This window comes from Salvelinus sp. IW2-2015, linkage group LG15 (assembly GCF_002910315.2).
Source record: "Salvelinus sp. IW2-2015 linkage group LG15, ASM291031v2, whole genome shotgun sequence".
Taxonomy (NCBI): domain Eukaryota; kingdom Metazoa; phylum Chordata; class Actinopteri; order Salmoniformes; family Salmonidae; genus Salvelinus; species Salvelinus sp. IW2-2015.
In genome coordinates this window covers 26,947,345-26,975,213 of record NC_036855.1, presented here as the reverse complement: position 1 = coordinate 26,975,213, position 27,869 = coordinate 26,947,345, and the positions used below count along the sequence as shown (strand labels likewise).

Below are 27,869 nucleotides of genomic sequence, written 5' to 3'. Positions count from 1 at the left end.
TTTGATAAAAGAACAGACTCACGTAATGGTATATAATACACTACAGTTGGAGAAAGGTATGCTTATTTAAAAGTTGATTATCTTGTATACCCAGTTTTGAGGAAAACCCTTTTGAGGAAAGTTTTCAGCATAGTTCACACCCTCTTAAACCTTAGCCCCACCCATCTCGTTAAGGATTCACATGCGACGTGTGTCGGTCTATGGATTTGTTCTTAACTGAGTCAGAGTGAAAGTGGTGAAAGTAGTAGGCTACAATAAGGAATAACTCCAGGTAAAATACACTATCTAGTCCTTAGCCTATATCCTAACCTGACTTTGATCCAGGTCATGTTTGGTCTTCACATTATTGTCTCTGGTAAACACACACTATATCAAACCAAATCATACAGAAATGTATCTCATCCACAGGATACAGCAGGTTTAAACGGTACAGTGAAATGCTTACTTACAGCTTACTTGCAAGCTCTTCCTCAACAGTGCAGTATCAATATCAAAAATAGAAAGTGTCAATATAAAAATATCTACAGAAAATAGAGAGTCAATACCAGTAGAGAAAGAACACAAGAATTTACACTATTTAGAAGAACAATATCAATAATGATGGCAGTGATACTGGTGATAGATGAGGTAGTTATATGCATACAAGCAGGGGTAAGGTGGAGCAGCAGGATACATCTATAATAAATAGTAGCAGCAATGTATGGTAGGGGTGTGTGTATGTGTGAGTGAGAGACTGTTAGAAGAGAGTCATGTAAGTGTGCATAATCTGTGCAGATACAGGGTGCAGGTAGACAGCCATTGATTAGCTATTCAGCAGTCTTACTGTAGTGATGGACTCGGTCGACTGCATCAACAATGGAATCAATATTCTGAGAGCCTGTATCTGTCCTGCCCTTGACTTTGGTGCAGGGCATGTGATGACCATGGCCTCTTCATCGCAAAACGGTGTTTGTACAGGTAAGACCATCTCTGGGGGGGGAAGGATGTCAGCGTTGCGCAGCAGCTGAAKCCTGGTCCCGACTGAGTCCGAACGCTCCTTGGCAACAACAACACCAGGCTACAGAACATCAAAGCTGGAAAACAGGAAAATAGACCAGACAAAACCATGAATACCAGCTATAAAATCATTTGATAAGAATAAGCTCATACCATGTAATGACAATTACCTAAAGTGCTGGCACTGCTTGATCTGTGGCAGTGGCCTGAAGTATGGAGTCAGGTGTTGTTGCCAGCCATACTGTAACTTTCCACAGTGCTGTCCTTCACCACCCCAGCAATCTCTCACAAAGTGTTCGCTCTGGTCTTATTGCTGAAAGACAAATTCCAGKCAACTTCTTTTTTAGTAAAAGATGTGGCTTACCCAGACACACTTGGCTGATGGGTCATGTAAAAGAGTTCATGACCATAATAGCTGGCTATGAACACCCGCAGACACATCTACAGAACTAGATAGGGCTTATGTTTAGACATCTAAAGATGTTCATGAACCACAACAGCTGGTTATAAACACTCAATGTAGTTAAATATAGTGAGTTTAAACTAAACAGCAACTATTTTCTTTTATATTAAAATGCAGGTCTCAGAAAAAGTACATATATATATATGTATTTGAAGATATGCAAGTTATTTGCAAACAAAAAKAATATTTTTATTTGATGGCTGCCAAATATTTGATAAACAACCAAAAACTACAACAGTTAGTTGAATTAGTCTAAATATATGATATTAAGCTGATGGTTTGAAAGGCTCTTAATATAGCCTAGAGTTAAATACARGAGGGATATGGAATTACCTCAATATTAGAGTAGATCACTTTTGCAGCTTCAAAATATATTTTTCATAATGGATGAGACATAAGATAATACAGTAATACATGACACCAAGTTCTTATATGTGTAGTAACTTTCATTATTACAATAGCAACATTGTAACATAGGGCTTTGGAAATTGCTTTATAAAATGAATAATAATGGAGTTATTATATAAGTGGAATAAGGAACAGTCACTATTCCTCCTGTACAGTAGTTACAAACTCACTCATTGGTAATTACATTTGAATTGCATAGCAAAGTATTATATTAACAACATGCTGATAAAATGTTGCTCCAAAAGTATTTTCAGTTTTATTACACAGGCAAAATAACAGCTTACTGTTAAGTGTTACTGAGAATGCTAACAGTAACAAAATGGCTATTAAGTGTTGAAAGGAAACTAAATACCCAAAATTGAATAAACCACAGTAAAGGTAGGTGGAAAATAATTTACATTTGTAATCTGATTAAACTATCCCTTTAAAGATGATATAGTGCAGGCTATCCAACCCTGTTACTGGACAGCTACCCTCCTGTAGGTTCTCGCTTCATCCCCAGTTGTAACAACCTGATTCAGTTTATCAACCAGCTAATTATTAAAACCAGGTGCGCTGTTAGGGTTGGAGTGAAAACCTCCAGGATGGTAGCGATTGGAATAGTGTAGGAGATTGTGTGCTCTATTCATTCTATTTCTATCTTCAACATGTTGTTCCTGATACAGCCCTGCCATTAGTTGAAGGCAGCCAATCCAATAGCTAATCCAATAGTAGCCACTTCCTGAGATCTTTATTCAAATATTTTTTTGAAGTACCACTGAACAAAAGTATAAACACAACATGTAAAGTGTTGATCCCATGTTTCATGGGCTGAAATAAAAGATCTGAYAAATGTTCCATACGTACAAAAGCTTATTTCTCTCAAATGTTGTGCACAAATTTGTTTACATCCCTGTTAGTGAGCATTTCTCCTTTGCCAAGATAATCCATCCACCTGACAGGTGTGGCATATCAAGAAGCTGATTGAACAGCATGATCATTACACAGGTGCACCTTGTYCTGGGGACAATAAAAAGCCACTAAAATATGCCGGTTTGTCACACAACAKAATGACACAGATGTCTCAAGTTTTGTGGGAGCGTGCAATTGGCTTGCTGACTGCAGGAATGTCCACCAGAGCTGTTGCCAGAGAATTGAATGTTCATTTCTCTACCAAGCCGCCTCCAACGTCATTTTAGAGAATTTGGCAGTACATCCAACCAGTCTCARAACRGCAGACCACYTGTAACCACSCCAGCCCAGGACCTAAACATCCGGCTTCTTCACCTGCGGGATCGTCTGAGACCAGCCACCCGGACAGCTGATGAAACTGTGCGTTTGCACAAATGAAGAAWTTCTGCACAAACTGTCAGAAACCATCTCAGGGAAGCTCATCTTTGCGCTTGTCATCCTCACCAGGGTCTTGACCTGACTGCAGTTCAGCGTCATAACCGACTTCAGTGAGCAAATGCTCACCTTCGATGGCCACTGGCACGCTGGAGAACTGTGCTTTTCACAGATGAATCCCGGTTTCAATTGTGCTGGGCAGATGGCAGACCACATGTATGGCATCATGTGGGCTAGAAGTTTGTTGACGTCAACGTTGTGAACAGAGTGTCCCATGGTGGTGGGGTTATGGTATGGGCAGGAATAAGCTACGGACAATGAACACAATTGCATTTTATTGATGGCAATTTAAATGCACAGTAATACTGTGACGAGATCCTGAGGCCCATTGTCGTGCCATTCATCCGCCGCCATCACCTCATGTTTCAGCACGATAATGTACGGCCTCATGTCACAAGGATCTGTACACAATTCCTGGAAGCTGAACATGTTCCAGTTCTTCCATGGCCTGCATACTCACCAGACATGTCACCCYTTGAGCATGTTTGGGATGATCTGGACCGACGTGTACGACAGCGTGTTCCAATATCCAGCAACTTCCTACAGCCATTGAAGAGGAGTGGGACAACATTCCACAGGCTACAATCAACAGCCTGATCAACTCTATGGTTTGGAGATGTGTTGCTCTGGATGAGGCAAATGGTGGTCACACCAGATACTGACTGGCCCCAACTTTTTTTTAAAGATACAGTATCTGTGACCAACAGATGCATATCTGTATTTCCAGTCATGTGAATTCCATAGATTAGGGCCTAATTAATACATTTATTTCAATTGACTGATTTCCTTATATGAAGTGTAACTCAATGAAGTGTAACTCAGTCAAATCTTTGAAATAGTTTTAAGTTGCATTTATATTGTTGTTCAGTCTAGTTGTTTTCTCAAATCTGTATTCAAATAGTTTAAAAAAGTAGTCACTTTCTGAGAGCTGTATTTTTTGGGGATCTGTATTCAAATGGTTGTAGTCAACTTTATTTCCCCCTGGGAAAAAATGTACTTTCTACAAAGCATAGTTAAAATMATAGTTATGCCAGGTCTGCTGTCCACCATGTTTTGTGTTTTGGGCTCTGTGTGCACCCAAGAAGCCTTCTTCTTAAAATGTTATGGCAAACTGGTTTTGTCGCCACCAACTGGACAGGGATGAAAAAAAATACAAWGGAAAGGTACATTGCATATGGGAAGTGAAAATMTACATAAAAMATGCACTCCAGGATCTTAAGAACTAGAAATACATCAAATATAGTACAAATTGGATTCGTAACATATCATACGAATCAAAAATATGTTACGTCCTTTTTTTGCAGGACGTAACATTTCATACGAAATGGATTACATYGTACATKATTTGATGACGTAGTACACAAAAAACGGGGACCACTTTTGGCTCGTGAGCACCACTTTCAAAACCTCTGGCTGAAATGATACAAAAGTTTGAGAGTGCATCTTTAATCCACACAAAAACKTATTTTTCCAAAAATAGATACATTCCCAKTCCTTCAGTCAAAATGAAAACTGAAATACCCTGCTCATGTTCTGGGGCCTGAGAGGGTGGGTACGCACGAGACCGTACTCCACGTAGCGCCACAGATGTAAAATATTTTTATCCCAGAAAGAGTTCAGCTGCAGAAACAATGATGTCAATCTTTCTTGACTTATTTTTGTGCAGTTCTGTTTTTCACCATTGCTATAAATTACACAAAGTCTACTTTCTTCACTTAAAGATACGCAGGCTTCGGTGTATGTTGATGTGTATGGTATTCACTAATATCCGACCTTTTGATCTTTCTACCCTTTTTACTGCCTCCGCATAGGAGAAAGACTGAACTATKCTGATTTTGGCAACCTCCATCTCTTTTACCCTATTTGGGCATTCCAAGGATGTCACCTCATGTCCTCCACCACAATTACAACACTTTATTCCTTTGCCACTCTCTTCTAGTGATTTCCCCACACGTCCCTTCCATCTTCAGATACTTTGTAAATGTCCAAACATTTTACATTGCTTCCATCTCCCTCACCACTGGCATATTGACATAAAGTGTAGTCAACTTTGTTCTAAGGGCAGAATGAATCTCATTGGATTAGGGCAGAACAAATTCGAATAGTTTCTTAAAAGTCAATTGGTGGAGTTTAACAGATGCGCAACTTTTGAAAACATGGCGGAGGTTTGAACTGAAAATCTTGTAAATAAAATGTTGAGTTGTAACACTTTGAAATCATTATTGTTCTACAGTAGTCAGACAAATGTGACTATCTCTAAGATACAACTGTTCTCCTGACTTGAAGCAAACATAATACCTTTTTAACTGCCCTCGGGGCAGCCATTTGAATGCACTGATTACATGTCTCCCCAGGAGCAGTAAAGAGGCTCCTGAGTGGTGCAGTGGTCTAAGACACTGCATCTCAGTGCAAGAGGTGTCACTGCAGTACCTGGTTCAAATCCAGGCTGCATCACATCCGACTGTGATTGGGAGTACCATAGGGAGGTGCACAATTGGCCCAGTGTCGTCCAGGTTTGGCAGGGGTAGGCCGTCATTGTAAATTAGAATTTGTTCTTAACTGACTTGCCTGGTTAAATAAAGGAAAAGGGGGGAAAAAAGTAATGTTAGCTTGGGACAAGATCACTTTGGTCCCCTAAGTGCAGACTTCAAGATCAAAAGCTAATACATAAAATGTATTTACTGTATGAACTTATCTAAATTATATCCTATGGTTATCTTCACCCAAACTAACATTACTGCTCCTGGAGCAGTATTTAAAGAGTGCATTCAAATTTCTAGTTTATTAAGTTTAATCTTACCAATTATTTTAGCTTCTTATCATTTTCTAATTTACTGGCATATTTGAGAACTAGATAGCTAGCTATTCAACATTAGTAAGAGGTAGCTAGCTATCTGCTTAGCCAGCTTGTTCAGTTTAGTGTAGCATTTTACGTTTCTGCCCCCAGGGAAGCATAACAGTCCATTCCAATTTTTAAGTTTATATAGCTTATTAAACTATAAAAAGCCAGGCCCTAGGTCGATGACATAGGCTTAGACACTGGTCTGAGGCAACGCGCACCTTTCAGGAACCACACCACCAGAGGAGAAGTACTTCATCAAGCTTTGTTTGATCACATACATGCTTTTTCAAATCGAGATCCCACTGATTTTTCGTTCTTCGGTGAGGTTTAACAGTGTTTGGCATCCAATATGTTGCATTACCGCCCCCAACTGAACGATAGTATAGATCAATTACTCTTTATGATATAAAATGGAAAAGGGAAGTGGGAAAACTAAAAAATAAATATACTTATTTTAATTACTGACCCTATACTCATTAAAACACATCACCTTATTCCACTACTTTAACTTTATCTGATCAAATCAAATTGTATGAAATGTACCTGCTATTTGTATTTACAGCTAAGCCCCCTCCTGCTCCCTATTTAAGAGGTGATGACCACTCCACTACACTACCATTGTCAACTCTCACATGACATGAACTGAAGCGACGTCTCATGTCCCCGCTCATCCTCTGGCACATTGAGTGTTTCCTTTCCAAGCACTGTGAGTACCCCTATTAATTTTCTCTCATTACTGTATGTCAATCACATACACAAAAACATTCACATTATTACACATCAATGATTTTACTCCTTGCTTGGAGTAACTCATTCTTAGCTTTTTTGTCTAACTGTGTAATGTGTTGTGTTATTCTTTTTTGTATTCCCAGTCAAATCCTGTTCTGCACTGGTCAAGCCTCTGAACACCTCATCTCATGCCTCATACCCTCATTCAATCACTGCTGTGATCCCTTTCCAACACTGTGTAAGTAGCCCTCTCATTCCCATTCCACATAATATTGTACTATAAATGTCTTTATTAAATGCTTTAGGTTAAAATAACTAATTTGACGATAACTGAAACACTTTTGTCGTCTCCATGCGTTCCGAGCCTATACTGTAGGTCTCCCATCCTTCTCAATTTTTCAAGTCACCAGCCTCCACTGTGAAGCTGTGGCTAGTAGGTTGGTGTCCATGCCATCATCAGGGCTCTGGGTGTTAGCACATTGTGCCCTGCAGAACAGCACAGCAGGCTAGGACCTTAACATAGCACTCTCACCTATCTCACCTAAATGAGGCACATGTTTGAAAATCCAACTCATGTAAGTCATCCTCTCATGTAAGCCTGTGTATGTGTGTGTGTGTGTGTGAGTGGTTGAACTGGAGGTTAAGTAGTTATCTCTTGATAACCTTCATTTCCTCTTCCCCAAGAAGCATTTGTGGCTGTGTCTTCTACCAGTGGAATAAACGCTGAAGACTTTGATTTATGTAATGGAAAAATGTCATTTACATTGGAACCCACACACTGTCCTCTCATAATAATAGTTGGAGCAGTAGAAGTACAATGAGTGGGCACAATAATTTATTTGTTTTACTCTCACTGTATTACACTCCTGGGACTAGGTGCGGAGGTGTGTGTGTATCTCTACTTTGCGTCACACAGCAGACTTCTATATTAAATTACTTTTTCCACAACGGAAATGACCATTTAAAGCTAGACCTATCTTCATGTAACAGTTTAACTTTAGTCCGTCCCCTCGCCCCGACCCGGGCGTGAACCAGGGACCCTCTGCACACATCAACAACAGTCACCCACGAAGCATCATTACCCATCGCTCCACAAAAGCCGCGGCCCTTGCAGAGCAAGGGGAACAACTACTTCAGGTCTCAGAGCGAGTGACGTAACCTATTGAAACGCTATTAGCGTGCACCACCGCTAACTAGCTAGCCATTTCACATCCGTTACATTCAGACCTAGCTTTTTCAATTTAGAATCCTCGTAGTTGCTCATCTGCAAAACATCCCTGTGTGAGTAATGGAATGATGCTTCCGGAGTGGTCAAGACTAATCCATATGTATATTTACAGTAGGTTTCATTTTATTTAACATTTGTTCATCTGTCATTTAACAATGTGTCTTTTTCCCTCCTGTGTTGAAGTGCATTATCTTACAAAAAAAACCATTGAGGAATATAGAATAGACTGAGAATGTTGTGTGTGTGAAAAACCATGTGGGTGATGCTATTACTATAGAAAACCATCTATGACCAGAACAGTTGCACAAGTACATACGTTACTGTACACTGGAGGGTGAGATCCTTGGAAGGGGGAATCTCATACTCCCACGCATACTATAAAATGCATTGCCAAATGTTCACAGGAGTAACTCATTTAGAAACTTGCTCACACACTAGCTGGCAAAAACAAGACAACTATGAGAGAAAGTGCAGCGGCAGATACTTGTGGAGTGGGCTAGCTTTGTGGTTATATAGTGTAAAAGCCTGTGACATTGTCACATATCTGTTAATTCACTTCATTTCTGATTTAAAGGAACAGCTGCTGATGGAACACCTGGGTCTCCCTTGCATGATGAACAAGATTGCCAATTGACCTGAACCAAAGATCTCTTTGCACAGTTTCCACCATTATCTAAGCCCGAGCCAATAAACAGAGTCAGACAGAGCGCAAAACATTTTCTGCCTCCTTTCAATAGCAATGAATCACACCCTCTTTGGCTAACTATTGGCCCACAACGACTATTCAAAGACTTTCTGCTGTACTGAGCGCTGACCTCTGGCAAAACATTTAATCAAGGTAGAATTGCTCTCAATGGTATTGCAGCCCCAATACAGGATAGAAATAGCCTATACTGGGTTCCCGAGTGGCGCAGCTGTCTAAGGCACTGCATTGCAATGCTAGAGGCATCACTACAGACCCTGGTTCATTCCCAGGCTGTATCACAACTGGCCTTGATCAGGAGTCCCATAGCACGGAGCACAATTGGCCCAGTGTCGTCCGGGTTAGGGGAGGGTTTGGCTGGGTGGGCTTTACTTGGCTCATCGCGCTCTAGCGACTCCTTGTGGCGGGCCGGGTGCCTGCAGGCTGACTTCGGTTGTCGGGTGAATGGTGTTTCCTCCGACACATTGGTGTGGCTGGCTTCCGGGTTAAGCGGGCGGGTGTTAAGAAGCGCGGTTTGGCGGGTCATGTTTGGGAGGACGTATGACTTCACCTTTGCCTCCTGCAGCGATGAGACAAGATCGAAATTGGGGAGAAAAAAAGAGGGTAAAATAGACTGTTACTTGTAGTTTAGCCCTCGAAAAACTGATTTACTTCAGGAATACACTTACATTACTGCACAGTCCATGGGCATGTTCAAGCAGATCAAATCCGTGGGTAAATTGTGACTAACTGATCTACAAATATTAACGAGAATTTATTTATTATGCCTAGTGCTTTGTAAATCAGTCAGTCTTGACTCGCCTGCTAAGTCTGCTGCAATGTCGAACAAGCCCAGTGTCTACCAACCTTGCCTGATTGCTGTGGCATATTAACGTGGATGAGCAACCTAGGAGCTTCCAGCCGGGGGCAAAGGCAGACAGCACTCCCACCTGCACAGACACGGATTGCCAGTCATGCTAAATCAAACCCCTATTATGTTTATATACAAGGGCCAGGGTCAGATTTACTGTTTATTTGTGTGTGTGTACAGCTTCCACATGTACAGTGCTAGCACCGGTTCTTTTCCAAAGGTAGTAAGACCTACAGGAGTAGTAGAACAAAAGGTTAAATAAAGTGTATAAAATCTCAAAGTTGAAGACAGTTTCATGCTTCTAGCTTTGTTTTATGTATTTTATTCTCTTCTGAAAATAGCAGGTGCAAACTTTGCACTTGCAGGTACAAACAGTCTGGAAATCAGTCACCCCAGTATTTGTGCTTCAGCCCATCTTGTTTCCTTTTCCCATCTCACTGCCTGTATGTTATTCACATGAGAATCTACCCACCTACTGCAGCCTTCCACCCATCAGACTGTGTYCTGCCTGTCAGTGTCCACCCTCCCTCCTGCCTCCTGTCTTTTTGTCTCCCATCTGGCCAACAGTAGCAAACCCCACTGCACTGACAGCCCACTCTCTAATGTTACTCACTCTATCTAGTGGTGAAGTAGGTGCCCCATGTTGTCTGTCATTGTTATTAGATTGGAACAATCCTTTGGCAGAGTGCTCTAAGTACTGTATGCACGTAGCTGGGTGGCAGCGGTAAGTGTCTCTGAAGTGCAAATAGAAGTTCTAATGTGAAAATGTGGATGAAGCACAGCATGAAACTGGGAAACAGTGTGCATAGACATGTTGCTGCTCCCCACTGTGCAAACAAAATGCTGCTAGATAATTAACCGGTTGGATTGAGATCTCCACTATTACGCAAGACAATGTCATCATGAAGTAGCAGTAATGTGTGATTTACTGAGAGCAGCGAACAGTTTTGACTGGGCTGAGCGGGAAGTACAGTTCCCGCTCAGCCCAGTCAAAACTGTTCGCTGCTCTGGCACCCCAATGGTGGAACAAACTTCCTCACGACGCCAGGTCAGCGGAGTCAATCACCACCTTCCGGAGACACCTGAAACCCCACCTCTTTAAGGAATACCTAGGATAGGATAAAGTAATCCTTCTAACCCCCCCCCCCCTTAAAAGAGTTAGATGCACTATTGTAAAGTGGTTGTTCCACTGGATATCATAAGGTGAATGCACCAATTTGTAAGTCGCTCTGGATAAGAGCGTCTGCTAAATGACTTAAATGTAAATGTAAATGTACTGGGGGTATCAGAGTTAATCAGTTGAAAAATGTAAGGAGAGCCGCACACTCTAGGAGCTCAGATGCAATAATTGAATAACCAACGTTTCGACAAACAAGCTGTCTTCATCAGGGTATAAGAGTTTATCAGTTAACTTGAGTTAAGTTTTTGTAATTTGAGTGCACCAATGTTTGGGGGAAAGCGTTCAAAATACACTGAAAACATCCAAAATACATAATCTATACAGCTAAGTAGGGAATAGGGAAACTGGGGGAACTGACAGAGCAATAACAGTACATTGCTATACTGACTAATAAAAACACATTGCGTTGAAAAAAATTCTGAATATCGGTCTTCAATTGTTTGGCAGCTGGTTTCATAGTTTGATTCAGGTCTAGCGTGGTTGAGGCAAAAAATAATAGCTAAAGTTAGTGATCTAGCTAGCTAACATTAGCCAACTTTTAGCTAGCTCTAACTAATGGTACAATATCACATTTAATTCTGTTGAAACGGGGAAAAACAAAGGCTACAAAACTTTTCCATTTGCACAACAGCTGTTAGATACTGCTAGAGGCTAGCTAGAGCTGAACTGGCTGTGGTAGCTGCTAGCTAGCTAACTAGCTGCTACTAGCTAGTTCATTCTTCAGTTGAGAGGGGATGAACATTAGCTAACGTAACACGTCAGTTACACTAATAGCTCAGCACTGGGAATAAATAATGTTTTTCTGTCAAACAGCAATAACCTTGCCAACTAGATCAGTTAACTAAAGAGTAACCATTTTCAGCTCTGCTTGCTTTTACAACTCGGAGAAAAAGTGCAACACAGACAGCAGCTACATCTGTTCATCTCTCCTGTGCTGGTCCTATACGCCAGCCTTTCAGAAGTTTTGCCTTCACACAGCCTGTCTGCACACTCTGTGGTGTCCGTGCAGGTCCAAATTCTGCTGGCTGAAACCGTAAACAGCCTACCCACTCTGAGGCGTCTGCATGGTCCTAAAGCACACTGTTGCAGCGTTGTGTATCACAGTGCAATGATAAAACTGGGGGGGGACAAATATGCAATTTCAGAATGTAGGGGGGTCATGTCCCCTCCCGTCCCCAGTGAAAGTTGCGCCACTGATCATTACACAGGTGTACCTTGGGCTGGGAACAATAAAAGGCCACTCTAAAATGTGCAGTTATGTCCCACAACACAAAGCCACATATGTCTCAAGTTTTGAGGGAGCGTGAAATTGGCATGCTGACTGCAGGAATGTCCACCAGAGTGGTTGCCACAGAATTTAATGTTAATTTCTCTATCATAAGCCGCCTCCAACATTGTTTTAGAGAATTTGGCAGTACGTCCAACCAGCCTCACAACCGCAAACCATGTGTAACCAATGCCAGCTCAAGACCTCCACATTTGGCTTCTTCACCTGTGGGATCATTTCAGACCATACACCCGGACAGCTGATAAAACTATGGGTTTGCACAACCAGAGAATGTCTGCACAAACTGTCTCAAGAAAGCTCATCTGCTTGCTCATCGTCCTCACCAGGGTCTTGACCTGGCTGCAGTTCGGCGTCATAACTGACTTCAGTGGGTAAATGCTCACCTTTGATGGCCACTGACACTCTGGATAAGTGTGCTCTTCACAGATGAATCCCGATTTCCAATGTCCCGGGCGAATGGCGGACAGTGTAGCGTGTATGGCGTTGTGTGGTTTGAGCAGTTTGCTGATGTCAACGTTGTGAACTGAGTGCCCATGGTGGCGATGTGGTTTTGGTATGGACAACAAACACAATTGCATTTTATCTATGGCAATTTGAATGCACAGAGATACCATGACGAGATCCTCTTGTGCCGTTCATCTGCCGCCATCACCTCATGTTTCAGCATGATAATACACGGCCCCATGTCGCAAGGATCTGTACACAATTACTGGAAGCTGGAAATGTCCCAGTTCTTCTATGGCCTGCATACTCACCAGACAGGTCACCCATTGAGCAGGTTTGGGATGCTTTGGATCGACGTGTATGGCAGCGTGTTACAGTTCCCACCAATATCCAGCAACTTCGCACAGCCATTGAAGAGGAGAGGGACAGCATTTCACAGGCCACAATCAAAAGCCTGATCAACTATGTGAAGGAGATGTGTCGCGCTCCATGAGGCAACTGGGGGTCGGTCACACCAGATACTGACTGGTTTTCTGATCCATGCCCCTACCTTTTTTTTAAGGTATCTGTGACCAACAGATGCATACCTGTATTCCCAGTCATGTGAAATCCATAAACTAGGGCCTAATGAATTTATTTCCTTATATGAACTGTAACTCAGTAAAATCTTTGAAATTGTTGCATGTTGTGGTTATATTTTAGTTTTTAGTTTTTTCTTTGTTTTAATATAGTGATTAACTCCAAAGTCCAATATAGTTATGTTGGAAAACTGACTAAATCCTCTGGCTATTGCAGAGGAAATGAGTGATGAAGTTTCTCTGCAAATAACCATTCTTCCCTTCCCACTGGGCACACACTGGTTGAATCAACATTGTTTCCACGTCATTTAAATGAAATTACATTGAACCCACGTGGAATAGATGTTGAATTGACGTCTGTGCTCAGTGGGTTGTATGTTCCATCAAAGGACTCCCCTTAGAGATGCATCAACCAGCTCTTCTCTCTGACCAGTGTCCATGGGGGGAAGGTGCGGGTCGTCCCATTGGATGGAAGCCACTGGGTGAACATGAAGGTCCTCATCAAAGACCTGACTTGTCCACCCACCAACTGGTACATTAAGAAAAAGTCCCCTCACTACTCAAGCATCACCATCCCTATCTCTGGTGGTGGACTTGACAAGGAGTTCTTTAGTTGGTTTGTGCCCAGACTACTGCAGATCCAAAGAGATGGACAAGGCTTGTCGGCTCTAAAGTCGGGAAGCAACGTGAAAACGTTGTAAGAAGTGCCTCTCCTCCAACGCAACTTCTGAAGTCCTCATTCAGACCCCTTCATGATGGGTAAGATGCTGTTTGATTGGTTGGCTAAATGCAGCTGGGCTAAAGTATAGCAGTAAGACTGATATTCTAATATTGTAATATGAAATGGTTTCGTCCAAAATGGTGTCATTCTGCGGTGTGTTGTGGCTCTTGGTGGGTATAGGGACTGGTTTCTTGGTGGACGTTTCAGTGTTTAAATAAAATAAACATAATACAAAACAAGAAACACTAATGGCACACAGACAATAAACTGAAACAGAAACAATGATGCCTGGGGAAGGAACCAAAGGGAGTGACATATATAAGGAAGGTAATCAGGGAAGTGATGGAGTCCAGCTGAGTCTGATGACGCGGAGGTGCGCGTAACGATGGTGACAGGTGTGTGCCATAACGAGCAGTCTGTTGACTTAGAGGCCAGAGTGGGAGCACACATGACAAATCCCTACATATTTCAAGCTGACTACCATTGTCCCTGCTCCCAAGAGCTCCAAGGTAACTGCCTAAATGACTATCGCCCTGCAGCACTCAGATCTGTAATTATTACCCTGTAATTATGAAGTGCTTTGAAAGGCTGGTCATGACACACATCAACACCATCATCCCAGACACACTAGAGCCACTCCAATTCGCATACCGCCCCTACAGATCCACAGATGACGCAAACTCAATTGTACCTCACACGTCCCTTCCCACCAGGACAACAGGGGAAATAACTATGTGAGAATGCTGTTCATGTACAGCTCAGCATTCAACACAGTCCCCTCCAAGCTCATCACCAAGCTAGGGACCCTGGAATTGAACACCTCCCTTTGCAACTGGATCCTGGACTTCCTAATGGCCGCCCCCAGGTGGTGAGGGTAGGCAACAACACCTCCGCCACGCTGACCCTCAACGCGGGGACCCCTCAGGGGTGTGTGCTTAGTCCCCTCCTGTACTCCTTGTTCACCCATGACTACGTGGCCACGCATGACTCCAACACCAACACACGACGGTGGTAGGCCTGATCACTGAAAGTGATGAGTCAGCCTACAGAGAAGAGGTCAGAGACGTAGCAGTGTGGTGCCATGACAACAACCTCTCCCTCAACATCACCAAGGAGCTGATCGTGGACTATAGGAGAATATCGACAGGGCTTTTGTGGAGCAGGTCGAGAGCTTCAAGTTCCTTGGCATCCGCATCACTAACGACCTAACATGGTGCACACACACCGCACAGTCGTGAAGCGGGCACGACAGTGCCTCTTCCCCCTCATGAGATTAAAAAGATTTGGCATCGGCCCTCGGGTCCTCAAAAAGTTCTACAGCTGCACCATCGAGAGCATCTTGACTGGCTGCATCACCCCTTGGTATGGCAAATGCACCGCCCTTGACCTCAAAGTGCTACAGAGGGTGGTGCGGACAGCCCAGTACATCACTGGGGCCGAGCTCCCTGCCATCCAGGACCTCTATATCAGGCGATGTCTGAGAAAGGCCTGAACATTTTCCAAAGATTCCAGCCACACAAGCCATAGACTGATCACTCCACACACACATACACAGACACACTTTTACAATCATAATTTGTTGCTGCTGCTCTGTTCTTTTTATTTTACTTTTATTATTATCTATCCTGATGACTAGTCACTTTACCCTGCCTTCTCTTTTGCTGAGCAATTTCATTAGTATAAAATAATATAATTTCCTATATATATTTTTTATTTTTATTTGTGCATACAACATAGCTCCGTAATTTTATTATATATTTTATACAGTCATTATTGCTAATCTTTATCAAGGGTGTCAATAATTTGGGACCCCACTGCATATCATCAATGATACCAGGCCTATATAGCATTTGTGAACTCATTCACAGCTGTTGTTTCAATTGAACCCATGGTAAAACAAATATTAGGCAGTACATATATGCCTACAGTAAGTTTTCACACTTTGGTTGATTTAAAATGTAATCTTAAAGTTAACAATTCACATCTCCATCTCAACCAATTATTGAAGTTTAAGAATTCTGTCATTCCTATTCTGGAATGACACTCTCAGTAATGGTTGCACAAAAACGAATTGTGAGTTTAGAACTACAAGATTCTATCTGAAAAAATATGATTCTGAGATAATTGGCTTTGAAGTTCTGAACCCTCGTTGGTTTGAATGGTGTCAGCTATTTAGATATTGTATTCTTTTTAACTTAACACCATGAACTGGAGTATTTGCAAACCACTCCCCCAAATATTCATCTACAATGTCATCTATGTCATCAATGTCATCAATGTCATCTACAAAATAGCTTCCAACACTCTACTCAGCAAACTGGATGCAGTTTATCACAGTGCCATTCGTTTTGTTACTAAAGCACCTTATACGACCCACCACTGCGACCTGTATGCCCTAGTCGGCTGGCCCTCGCTACATGTTCGTCGTCAGACCCACTGGCTCCAGGTCATCTACAAGGCTATGCTAGGTAAAGTGCCGCCTTATCTCAGTTCACTGGTCACGATGGCTACACCCACCCGCAGCACGCGCCTCCAGCAGGGTGTATCTCACTGATCATCCCTAAAGCTAAAACCTCATTGGACGCCTTTCCTTCCAGTTCTCTGCTGCCTGCGACTGGAACGATTGCAAAAATCTCTGAAGTTGGAGACTTTTATCTCCCTCAACAACTTTAAAAATCTGCTATCCGAGCAGCTAACCGATCGCTGCAGTACATAGTCCATCTGTAAACTACCACCCAATTTACCTACCCTCACCCCCCATACTGCTTTTATTTATTTACTTTTCTGCTCTTTTGCACACCCAGTACCAATATCTCTTCTTGCACATGATCATCTGATGATTTATCACTCCAGTGTTAATCTGCTAAATTGTAATTATTCGATTTGCACTACCTCTATGCCTTTTGCACACATTGTATATAGATTCTCTTTTTTTCTACCATGTTATTGACTTGTTTATTGTTTACTCCATGTGTAACTCTGTGTTGTCTGTTCCACACTGCTATGCTTTATCTTGGCCAGGTCGCAGTTGCAAATGAGAATTGTTCTCAACTAGCCTACCTGGTTAATAAAGGTGAAATAAAAAATAAAAATAAATAAATAAATAAATATTCTAATACCCCTGCCTACATTATGTGGGATAGCCTGTGTTGGGCTGGTGTAGGCTAGCCCGTGTTGTGGCTGTTGTGGGATAGCCTGTGTTTGGGCTGGTGTAGGCTAGCTCGTGTTGGGCTGATGTGGGCTTGTTGTGGGATAGCCTGTGTTGGCTGGTGTAGGTAGCCCGTGTTGGGCTGATGTGGGCTTGTTGTGGGATAGCCTGTGTTGGGCTGGTGTAGGCTAGCTCGTGTTGGGCTGATGTGGGCTTGTTGTGGGATAGCCTGTGTTGGGCTGGTGTAGGCTAGCTCGTGTTGGGCTGATGTGGGCTTGTTGTGGGATAGCNGTGTTGGGCTGATGTGGGCTTGTTGTGGGATAGCCTGTGTTGGGCTGGTGTAGGCTAGCTCGTGTTGGGCTGATGTGGGCTTGTTGTGGGATAGCATGTGTCTGGCTGGTGTAGGCTAGCCCGTGCCGGGCTAGTGTTGGCTTGCTGTGGGCTAGCCTGTGCTGGGCCAATCCGTGTTTGCGTGGTGTGGGCTTGGTGTGGGCCAGGCCCTGCAAACTCTGCCCACCAAATACCCACATGGGGCCAATGGGGTGATGTTTACTGGGAAGCTGCTTCATCATGATCACCATAATAAAAAAGAAAGTGATTGTTTTAATGGAAACAAAGAAATTGCTTCATCCTTATTATTAAATTATGAAAAATGCTGAAAGAGCAATGTGGTGTATGTCTGTGTTTGTCTGGAACGCCCTCTCTGACTGTATTATCTTTAAAGGGGCCCCATGAGCTAGACAGATCAACAACAACACAGACTTGTATATTATTTGAGTGGCAGTGGCAGTTGTACTCAATGTGAATTATGTATGACATTTCTGCCATGCTGCTAAATAGAACAATACAATCACCCAGTTTTGACCCACTATGCTGTTTACTTTCTGCATCTACATCAAATCGCTGAGTCTACCTTTAAATAAAGCATGGAGTAAAACTCTAGTCTGCCAGCCTTCACATGAGGATACATCTGTCTTCTTCCATTCTACTCTGAACTCTTCCCTTTCCATAACGTCCTGCCAATGATGGCAATTTGTATTCACCCAGCAATCCTCAAGACCTTGTCCTTGAGACATTCTCTGTGTTTAAAACAATATTGGAAAAAGCGTTGAGTAATGCAATACTTTTCTCTGTGTTCATAATGTTAGCCTAGTGTGGGCTTGATTCAGGATCTATTCAGTAAACATTGAGTAATGGCATTTTGAGGATGAAATCTCTGATGTCCTACCGATGCACTTAGAGAGTGTGGGGGCTGGTGGAGAGCCCTGACCATGTTGACTGACATTCACTGGCACTGAACAACAGGCTGGCACTGCAGCCACTTAGGCCTGTAGCTCTAATGGGAAAGTGTAGCAGATGACCGCTAATCGACGCTAGATTAGTATCTCACAGTGAGGTCACCTTCCCCAAGACCTAAAGTACTGCAAAACAAAGAGTAGGGTCCCCTAGGCTGGTCTTTGTGTAGCCTGGACAGCCTTTGCATGTTCTCCCTGTAGGACGGCTCATAGAGAACAGTTTTCACCATCTCCAAGAAGACATCTCTGTTTACGGTGGCGATGTCCACTATCTTAGCCACTCCCTTAGCCCTCCTCCCGTTGAGGTTATCAGGCCGATCGAAGATAAACGGGAGGCCAACTATGGGGACACCTTGGTAGATGGCCTCCTGGACTCCGTTGGTGCCGCCGTGGCCAATGAAGCCCCGGGTCTTGGGGTGTCCCAGGAGGCCAGTAAGGTGCTGATGCCCAGGGAGGCGGGTCTCTTCCCAGTGTGCCTCCAGATGACCTTCTGAGGCAGTTGGGCAAAGGCAGCGGCGATTTCCTCAGCGTTGTCCTCAGGTAGCTGTCCTACCAAGGTCTCCAGAGACATGATGATGACCCCATGGTCCCCGGAGCTCTGGACAAAGTCCTCCATGTCCTGGGGAAGCTGCTTGGAGGGCTTGCACTGGAAGCTGCCCATGTAGGCCATGTTTGGAATGGTGGGACACGGAAACTCCAAGGTAAAGTAATTCTTCATGAGCCAAATGACTGCTGCCTGGTAAAAGCCATGTAGTGAATGTCAGGGCCGAATTGACGATGGACAAACGAAATGTAGCTAATGGTTTAGAACGTATTCGATTCGCCCCCCCCCCAATTAAAATAATAAAACAGGACATCCCAGTGGGCACACCATGTCATTTCAATGTGGAAATGTAGGTAATATTTGGTTGAGGTGTTGATCAATGAGATTTCAACCTTTATTCACCCACTCAAAAAGACAGCCAGAAGTTTGTTGAATTCTCAATGTGTTATCAATGGAACCATCTCAAAGGGCAACCAAATTCCAATGAAAACACATTGTCAGATTTTTGGTTTAGTTGTCATCTATATGTGTTATCACTGCCCTTTCAACCATTTAAAAGCACAACAAAGGCCTAGATCAGATCAAGTGTTAACCGGCGACAGCCGACACCTGCAAAGCTGGCGGGGTTAGAGCTGTCAAATCAGAGCGACTTCTCACGAAGCCACACCGTCCCACTCGTATTAGAAGTTACTGGTTTGCAACCCAACTTAGGGCCATGATAGTATGGATGTCTGACGCTGTAGGTAGAAGATGGCTGGAAATAGAAAAGTCAGAATGTTCTTCGGTCCCTCTATCTGTATTCACTGAGGGAAAAATTAAGGGTTTTAAAACACTACGATTAGACACAAATTTTAGAAACTAGACACACTTGAAACTTCAATATGTCCATCAATTACTTGAAAAGGGTACTCTAAAATAATTTGAAAAACTGAACTCTGAGTTTAATATACCAAGGTTAGACTTCTTCAGTTATCTACAAATACGAAGCTCTCTATCCAAACATCCAAACTGGATAAGGTTACAAGGCACCCCCTCGGCCATTGAACAATAATTAGCCAGAGTTCAGGAGAATGAATACACTGGCTTTATCAGCCAAGAACATTTACATTTGAGTCATTTAGATACAAATTCATAATTTAGATGTTGGATTCACGTTTCCATCTCAACCAAAAGTTAAGTGTTCTGTTGTGTAATATAAAATGTTTTTGTAAATTCTACACTGCCAATGATGAAGTCTGTAAAAAGACTCAAATGCTTCCCACAGTTGTGTCAAGTTGGCTGAATGTTCTTCGGGTGATGGACCATTCTTGATAGACACGGGAAACTGTTGAGCACGAAAAACCCGGCAGCGTTGTAGTTCTTGACACAAATAGGTGAGCCTAGCATCTACTACCATACCATGTTCAAATGCACTTAAATATTTTGTCTTGCCCATTCACCCTCTGAATGGCACACATACACAATCCATGTCTCAATTGTCTCGAGACTTAAAAATCCTTCTTTAACCTATCTCCTCCCCTTCATACACTGATTGAAGTGGATTTAACAAGTGACATCAATAAGGAATCATAGTTCACCTGGTCAGTCTATGTCATGGATAGAGCAGGTGTTCATAATGTTTTGTATAGTCAGTGTAAATACAGTGCCTTCAGAAAGTATTCATACTCATAAAATTTCAATTTAATCTGTTTTAAATTCAGGCTGTAACACAAAAAAATAGAAAAGGGGTGTGAATACCTTCTATATCATAGCAACAGCTGATCCAAAAGGGTGGGCTTATTTCAAGCAAAGTGAAGGCTGCCCTTGGGGCCACCTACCTTGTGCCAATGTGGGCATGTTTGCTGGGTTGCCTCCTGATGGGATCCTTCACAGGGAGAGAGGGGACACCGCTGTCTTCCCATTAGTATTGCATCATTCTCCCAGAACCTCAGACAGTCTTTAATGAAGAAGACTAAGCTTCTGTGCCAGACAGAAAGAGGGAGGGGAGAGAGATTAAGGAATGAGGAGAAAGAGGGTGAGAGAGGGAGAGAGAGAGAGAGGGATGGAGAGAGAGAGCGAAAGAGAGAAGGGGGGAGAGAAAGAAAGAGAAAGAAAGAATTTTAATTGAACCGATTATAAGCCTGTTCAACAGGAACAGTCTGCTGACAGATGCAAATCACTTTTCATTTTCATCAGAGCACCTCTGTTGGCGGGGTGTCAATCTATCACAGGACAGGTGGGATTAAGCATGACGTGCCGTTAGCACCCTGTAAGCATGACAAAGCATCTGAGTAGACGTGCAGTGAAGGAACGCTATATTTTAGCTCAGTGATACGGCATCTTGATGACCATCAGATATTGCTTTAAAGACAAGACCCCTTTGCTGCTATCATTAATCATAATGTCTTAGTAGACACATTTGAAATCACACATATGGACAAACATCCTGAGTGGCGCAGTGGTCTAAGTCACTGCATCTCAGTGCTAGAGGCGTCACTAAAGACCCTGGTTCGATTCTAGGCTGTATCACAACCGGCCGTGACTGGGAGTCCCATAGGGCGGCACACCATTGGCCCAGCGCCGTCTGGGTTTGGCCGGGGTAGGCCGTCATTGTAAATAAGAGTTAAATAAACCATCTATTTAACTGGCACATTTTGTTCTGTAATAATAAAAGTATGTGCAGTACAAACGTAGTTTCTCTTAAATCCAATGGAGATACTGTATCTACATTAGTTTAGCAGTTGGTCTGAAAATACATTGAGTTCAGGTATAGATAGAGTAGGCCTATTGCATTTACGGATGATTCGACCAAAAGATTAGCTCTCCTTTTAACTGTGTGGACCACCATTGCCATACTAACTACACGGTACCTGATTGTTCATCGCAGTCACCCTTGACAAGCAAAAGCAATTTCCCCACCAGGTGTTTTTAAAGACCAGGAGATTATATTGTCATTATCATCACAGTAATTCTCAAAATCACACTTGATTTACCCAATCAGCCTGTTTCTCTGCAGGGCATAGGTCTCATCTGTCTTGCTGGGAGAGGAGCTGGATAGGAGGCAGTTACGTAAGCATAGCTCTCAGGAACACACAGCCAGGTGTATGTTCAGTAAGACTCAGAGACACCTGTGAGACACGATAAGGGTCCTTCTCATTCTGGGATTTCCATCCCTGGGGCCTCTGTTATGAATGAATTTCCAACTGTTAGTCTGTCTCTTTCCATTATCACACACAGCGGTGTCTGCTGGGGAGGCTCCGTTTTGTGAGCAGGTATCAGATTTAAATGTAGAAAAAAATGAAAATGATTAATGACTTTTTAGCTCCTCTGCTCCTTTCAAACTCACTTTGGGGAGATGAAATTCTAACCGAGTGAGAGGAGAGTGTGTTACGTGAGCAGCTTCTGAATTGACGTCGGCAGAATATGTATGGATGTGGGTATGCAGACCCGTGAGCAACTGCGGCCCCTCATGATGAGTTCAGATTTTTTTGTGCCCCCCACCCACATCAAAGTTGCCCGTCCCTGCTGTAAATGATAATTATTCAAATGTAAAGTAATGATGAGCCGTGGCAGTTTTTGTTTCTGTCTTGATTGGCCCTTCTCCATTTTGCAATGAAAATCAAAAACAAAACAAAAATAAATTATTCATTTTCAGTAGTGTGATTTTTTTGTTTGATGGATGGATGATTGATCTAGTTTGTCAGTGTCTATTTTATGTCAAATGTACTGAAATTCTATTTTTGGAAAGCACAACAAATCAACCCTATTCCTTATATAGTGCACTACTTTCCACCAGAACTCTCTGGCCAAAAGATGTTCAATTTATAGGAAAAATATTGCAATTTGGGACGTATCCGGAGACTCCACCCCTGTTTGCTTTTGATGATGGAACCAGCCTGAGGTGGTGATGGAGAGGAACACCGATCCAATGCTGCCTGGTACATGCAACCCTGCTCTTAGTAGATTTGATAAATCCCATCCATTGTGTTTCCATTGTGGCCCCTTTACCTCACAACTACAGGCCTCTTTAAGGAGGGTGAGTGGTTTGTTTGGAATTGGAAAAGGATATCCCGGAGGAATAGGCTTACGTTATGGTACATATTTCCCTTGGCTGAGTTTCCTTTCCGCCTTCATCCCTCCTTTAGCCTCTGCTACGGCACAGGAAGCCTTGCACAGAATTCTGTATCAGTGTCTGAGATCAGTGTTCTAATTCTATATCGGTGTTCTAATTCTATATCGGTGTTCTAATTCTATATCGGTGTTCTAATTCTATATCGGTGTTCTAATTCTATATCGGTGTTCTAATTCTATATCAGTGTTCTAATTCTATATCAGTGTTCTAATTCTATATCAGTGTTCTAGTTCAATGTCAGTTTTCTAGATCTATATGGTTTTAATATTTTTTTTTCGTTATGAAGTCTTGGTAAGAAAAACAGACCTCATATATACAGTTGAAATCGGAAGTTTACATACACCTTAGCCAAATACATTTAAACTCAGTTTTCACAATTCCTGACACTTATTCCTACAAAAAAATCCCTGTTTTAGGTCAGTTAGGATCACCACTTTATTTTAAGATTGTGAAATGTCAGAATAACAGTAGAGAGAATGATTTATTTCAGCTTTTATTTCTTTCATCACATTCCCAGTGGGTCAGAAGTTTACATACACTCAATTAGTATTTGGTAGAATTGCCTTTAAATTGTTGAACTTGGGTCAAACGTTTCGGGTAGCCTTCCACAAGCTTCCCACAATAAGTTTGGCTTTGTGATGGCCACTCCAATACCTTGACTTTGTTGTCCTTAAGCCATTTTGCCACAACTTTGGAAGAATGCTTGGTGTCATTGTCCATTTGGAAGACCCATTTGCGACCAAGCTTTAACTTCCTGACTGATGTCTTGAGATGTTGCTTCAATATATACATATAATTTTCCTTCCACATGATGCCATCTATTTTGTGAAGTGRACCAGTCCCTCCTGCAGCAAAGCACAATAACAACATGATGCTGCCACCTCTGCACTTCATGGTTGGGATGGTGTTCTTTGGCTTGCAAGCCTCCCCCTTTTTTCATCCCAACATAACAATGGTCATTAAGTAGATGTCCTAACCGACTTGCCAAAACTATAGTTTGTTAACAAGAAATGTATGGAGTGGTTGAAAAATGACTCCAAACTAAGTGTTTGTAAACTTCCGACTTCAACTGTATGTTTGTGTTTACCTGTGTCTGTGTGTATTTGTGAAACCTTGAGTGTACGTGTGTAAGGTACTCTCTCATGTCTCCTCTTTACCCCAGTAGTTATTCTGCAAGACACTTTCCCAAGTTTGCATGTCACGAGGAGAATACAGCCATTCCTAGCCTATTGTATAGGTCTGTCAGGCTAAATATAGGGCCTGTGTGACATCCTAAAAACAAGGAAGTTGTTGTGTCTGTTTGCATCCTCCTTGCTATTCTAATCAATGAATGGGGTTTTGAAACGTGAGAATGCTCATGACAAAATATTTTTTGGCAGAATGACATGGAAACCTTGACAGAGGAAGTCACAAGTCTGTTACTTCTAGAACTGTAATTAAAAATAAGGTTAAAGTCAATTATAGAATAGATCAATTATAGAATAGATATCTCATGGAAAGGGTAAGAATCAAACTAACAAAATCCACTATGATTTAAACATCAAAGCCAGACCCAGATCAGTTTACAAACGAAGATGAAGCCTCCATCATACTGTCAAAAAGCCTGCAATGTAGGAGTATGGGTTTTCAAAAAATCGAATGAAATTATATCAAACCAGACTAGACCAGACCAAATGCCACTGGGATTAAATGTCACAGTATACTGGTTCACACCGTGCTGTCATAATGATGGACATACTCTAAAGCCCTTGGGGTAACAATATTTCACTATATCATTCTAATGGAGAGCCTGGGATGTGTTCAGTCCAGGTCTCTCCCCTCTGATTCACAAGGCCCTCCCACCGTGACCTGGGTGGCAACTGACTTTCACAGCATTGTTCTGAACGTTCCGTCCTCCGCCATCTTGTTTCCTGTTCAGGACAGGAAGTCCTGCCGCAGCTGTTCCCACACACACACACACACACACACACACACACACACACACACACACACACACACACTCTCTCTCTCCTTGAGCTCAGGATGTCCCCCTCTGTTCTAGTTTTGACCCACAGGGGCGGTGAGATGCAGTCAGAAGCACGTCTGCTTACCTCTGCAGAAACACCTTCCTGATACCATAAGGAAACATGATTGCTAAAGCATGACACCGTCTGCATGAAGAGTCCTGGAAGAAGAAAAACACCATGACAGGGATATACTAGAGTACCAAAATGCCTGTGGAATCAGCCTGCTCTCATGGACTAGACGTAACATAGTAAACTTAAATCCGGGACTCTCAAATTCGTATGATATGTTACGTTTGGRATGGTTACATAAGACAGATGGTTACTTAAGCAAAAAACGAAAGTAGGGTGGGTGGGTGGACATAAAACACGAACGTCTAGCAACCCGAAGGTTGAAAGTTTGAATCTCATCACGGACAACTTTAGCTAATTAGCAACTTTTTAACTACTTACTACTTTTGTAGCTACTTTACAACTACTTAGCATGTTAGCTAACCCTTCCCCTAACCTTAACCCTTTAGCCTGACTCCTAAACTTAACCTTAACCCTAACCCCTAGCCTAGCTAACGTTAGCCAGCTAGCTAACCATAGCCACCTAGCTAGAATTCGTAACACATCATACATTTTTCAAATTTTTTACATATTGTATGTTTTGTAAATTCGTAACATATAATATGAATTGTAATTCGTTAAATATCATACGAAATGGGTGATGGACATCCACAAATTAGTACATACCATACGAAATGTAACATGGCATTTACGTACAGAATAATACGAAATGGTCTCAACCAGGTTGGTGGAATTGATCCAAATACAAAATGAACACACACACACAAAGAAAAGTATATGTTTTTATCAACATGATATACCAACAGTACCGTAAAGGCATTGCAGAAGAAAACTTCTCCACAAATTCCACGTGGCCGTATCCACGATTTACAGTCTTTATGACAGACACGATGATGGACACGTGATGATCTATTGCTCAAAGACGCTGGCTAAACGGTACCATACTGCAGCCTAGGCACTGTAGTGTGGTGCTACGACGAATATAGTTATTCCAATAAAACTGCCACAATATGATCACTGCATCAAGTTCACTGTCAATGAATATGTGTCCCAAATATCAACAGCCATTTATTTGACAGGAAATGCACAGTATTATACACCACACAAAATCTCTCATCTACATGTTCACATGTTAGCAACCAGTGGTCTCTATTCCCATGCTCTCTGTGTCAGTTACTGACCTGAGGTTTCCTCTCCATTGCTGTGGGAGAAACCTGGGTGATAAAGGAATGAGGAGAACAGTGGTCTGATATAAATGCTACTCCTGGCTGGACATACAATAACAATAGCCAGTGCTGATACAGCAAAAAGCTTAGCTGGCCAGTCAAAGATATTAGAGTTTATCGCCTATTTATCTTTGGCTACGTCTATGCATGGGAAAGCTCTTAGTGGCTGGGTCCTGACAGAGAAACTGATGCCCAGATGTCTGCCTGATTTAAACATGCTAGAGTGCTAAAGTGTATTCTGACYCTATGCTGTCATCAGGTGGAAGATAAGACATGAATCTACGCGTTGTAGGCCTGCTGTATCTGACTTGACTGTTTATTGTTTCAGTGCAGTAAGTGATAATCTTTCTGCTTGGCTAGAGTAGAGCCAACCGCTAGGACCCATATTGCACAGCAGCATGGTGATAGCTATTCTAACACGTGCACCTTTGCCAGTGCTGGAGGACAGTTGTTTTTAGTTCAATTCAATGTAATAAAKGTTTATTCATCCCACAATTGGAAACTGGGCAGTATAGATTGGGGCCAAAGCTTTTCTTCCCACTGGGCAAAAACTGGTTGAATCAACGTTGTTTTCACGTCATTTCAACCGCAAAAATTGAAGTGATGACATTGAATCAACGGGGAAAACTCATGTAGTCTTTTTTTCACCAACATTTTCACCTAAATCCAATGACATGGTGACATTCAACCAAATGTAAATCAAAACTAGACGTTGAACTGACGTCTGTTTCCAGTGGGATGGAGCTTTGTAGGTACAATTCATTGCAAGCGCCATTGGTAAAATCGATTATTGGTCACATGGTCAAAATGCATTTGCTGTGCAATGAAACTATTCCACAATTCATGGATGAATGCAACACTCKATCATACAGTTGCTGTAAAAACCYGTAGCCCCTACCACTATTCACCCARACTGTACCTTTTATAGCAGTGRGATTATTTAATGGGACACAGGCAGCTTTTACAGGGCAGATTGTAGATGTGGAGGTCTGAGATGGAAACRTGTGTTCCAAATGGCACCCTATTCCTTATGTAGTGCTCTACTTTTGAACAGAGCCATATGGGCCCTGGTCTAAAGTAGTGCAGAGTAAAGAAAATAGGGTGCCATTTGGGATGCAGTTATTGCCTCTGCTCTGCTTATCACCCACTTCCTGTGTCACCATAGCCCAGACTGCGTTTTCCAAAAGCTGTCCAAACATAATCACCAGGTTAAAATAGAGCATGGAGGGAAAAACATCCTGTTGCTATGTGAACCACTTATTACTTCTGATTAAATATCAAAACAATAATAAAGCTAAAAAAAATAAATAGAAGTGAGGTGTCATGACTAAGACACACTGCTCTGTTTGTGAGCTTAGACTTATTTCATAGTCTTCTTTGTTTGGTCTCCCATCAACAACACAATATATAGACACATTCTTACACCAAACACAAAATATAGGACCAGATAACAGGACATCCTACATACACTGACACCGGACCAAACAGCCTCTGTCTCATACTCCTTCACCCAGAAGACACTTCTAAATCTCTCACCAGTACATAAAACTGGTACAGGTTGACTTCCTCYCCAGATCCCTTCAGTTTAACATCGGAGGAGTTCACTTCCTGTTTCCCTCCGTCACTCTGCTTCCTGGCCTCTTGAAGGGAAGGA

General features: G+C 42.4%; 1 pseudogene; it reads right to left on the bottom strand.

Annotated features, from left to right (window-relative positions):
- Positions 1 to 26,188, bottom strand: part of LOC111974348 (UDP-glucuronosyltransferase 2A3 pseudogene) — a 30,475-nt pseudogene extending 4,287 nt beyond the window's left edge.
- Between the last annotated feature and the right edge of the window lie 1,681 nt (positions 26,189 to 27,869).